Here is a 2,538-nt window from a genome sequence, read left to right as displayed (position 1 = left end):
TCTAGTCTAGCTGCTATAGTCAATCAAACACTGTGCTCTAGTCTAGCTGCTATAGTCAATCAAACACTGTGCTCTAGTCTAGCTGCTATAGTTAATCAAACACTGTGCTCTAGTCTAGCTGCTATAGTCAGCAATCAAACACTGTGCTCTAGTCTAGCTGCTATAGTCAATCAAACACTGTGCTCTAGACTAGCTGCTATAGTCAATCAAACACTGTGCTCTAGTCTAGCTGCTATAGTCAATCAAACACTGTGCTCTAGTCTAGCTGCTATAGTCAATCAAACACTGCTCTAGTCTAGCTGCTATAGTCAATCAAACACTGTGCTCTAGTCTAGCTGCTATAGTCAGCAATCAAACACTGTGCTCTAGTCTAGCTGCTATAGTCAATCAAACACTGTGCTCTAGTCTAGCTGCTATAGTCAGCAATCAAACACTGTGCTCTAGTCTAGCTGCTATAGTCAGCAATCAAACACTGTGCTCTAGTCTAGCTGCTATAGTCAATCAAACACTGTGCTCTAGTCTAGCTGCTATAGTCAGCAATCAAACTGTGCTCTAGTCTAGCTGCTATAGTCAGCAATCAAACACTGTACTCTAGTCTAGCTGCTATAGTCAATCAAACACTGTGCTCTAGTCTAGCTGCTATAGCCAGCAATCAAACACTGTGCTCTAGTCTAGCTGCTATAGTCAATCAAACACTGTGCTCTAGTCTAGCTGCTATAGTCAATCAAACACTGTGCTCTAGTCTAGCTGCTATAGTCAATCAAACACTGTGCTCTAGTCTAGCTGCTATAGTCAGCAATCAAACACTGCTCTAGTCTAGCTGCTATAGTCAATCAAACACTGTGCTCTAGTCTAGCTGCTATAGTCAATCAAACACTGTGCTCTAGTCTAGCTGCTATAGTCAGCAATCAAACACTGTGCTCTAGTCTAGCTGCTATAGTCAGCAATCAAACACTGTGCTCTAGTCTAGCTGCTATAGTCAATCAAACACTGTGCTCTAGTCTAGCTGCTATAGTCAATCAAACACTGTGCTCTAGTCTAGCTGCTATAGTCAATCAAACACTGTGCTCTAGTCTAGCTGCTATAGTCAGCAATCAAACACTGTGCTCTAGTCTAGCTGCTATAGTCAATCAAACACTGTGCTCTAGTCTAGCTGCTATAGTCAGCAATCAAACACTGTGCTCTAGTCTAGCTGCTATAGTCAATCAAACACTGTGCTCTAGTCTAGCTGCTATAGTCAATCAAACACTGTGCTCTAGTCTAGCTGCTATAGTCAATCAAACCTGTGCTCTAGTCTAGCTGCTATAGTCAAACACTGTGCTCTAGTCTAGCTGCTATAGTCAATCAAACACTGTGCTCTAGTTAGTATTTGTAACTCTAGCAGCTAGACTAGAGCACAGTATTTGTGGATTCTTATTTTTAAACTGATCAAAATATACATCTTTGCATAAATTGTCAAGATTTGAAAAGGTACAAGACACCTCGAACAGATAATACAGAAAAACTTGCCGGAACTACTTTTTTGTTTCCGCAGCAGGTATTCATCCGCCAGCAGCTAGCCTAACAGCACATCCAATCCCCCCACACGCTGTATCCCGCCACCTCAGACGACAAATAGACCCACCCACACCCACACAAATCTCATCAATGTGTTACCAAATTACATCATGACAACAGTGTGCACGTGTCGCATAGAATATAAACTTCCTGGCCACTTTATTAGGACATGTGTCTCTCTGCCGGGGTTATAAAATGGAATTGCTGTTTTTTTAGAGACTTAATAATTGCACGCTGTGATTGGTTGCAGACCTCACAGAAAGGTAAAGGGGGCAGTAAAAATAAACAAAATAATGCAATAGAAACCGTCAACATTTTGAACTTTTTTTTTTTTTTTTTAATATATATATTTCCATTAAAAAAAAGAAAATAACTTTCACAGGTTGTTTAAGAATTGCCTTTTGATTTCAAAACAGCTAACAAAGTTAATTAGTACAATAATATTAACAATACTACAGTAATATTAATAACAATACTACACGTACAGTTATGATTAATCATTCTTCAAAGCGTTGATTTTACGGAAAAATAAAATCATCAATTATTAATATCGCCCCCCCCGCCCCCCCCCCCCCGCCTAAAAAAAAACAAGTTATTATTTATTTTATTATTTCCCGTTTTGATAATTTTTGCAACTCAATGCAGCCTGTGGAAAAACACTAACAATTTTTAACGAGGAAAAAAAAAAAAATCCACAACTTCAAATTCAGTTTGGAAAAAAGTTCTGCTTTAAACTGGTTTAGCAAAAACAAGAACCATAAAACACCACACAGAAAAAAAAACAAGTTTGCTTTTGGCCGTTCAACGTGGAGGATGAGTGGAAAAACACAATGCATGCAAGAGAGTGACCGGCTGTCTGCGACACTCCGTCTGTGGGACTGTGCGTCCGTCTGTCTCTGCATCTGTGACTGGCCCTGTGTGTCTGTCACTCTGTGTGTGTGTGCGTCCGTCTGTCATGGTCAGTCATTCTGTCTGTGCATA

This window comes from Acipenser ruthenus, unplaced genomic scaffold (genome assembly GCF_902713425.1).
Source record: "Acipenser ruthenus unplaced genomic scaffold, fAciRut3.2 maternal haplotype, whole genome shotgun sequence".
NCBI classification, from domain to species: Eukaryota; Metazoa; Chordata; class Actinopteri; order Acipenseriformes; family Acipenseridae; genus Acipenser; species Acipenser ruthenus.
The sequence above is the reverse complement of the archived record's forward strand: the minus strand, read 5'-3'. Positions refer to the sequence as shown.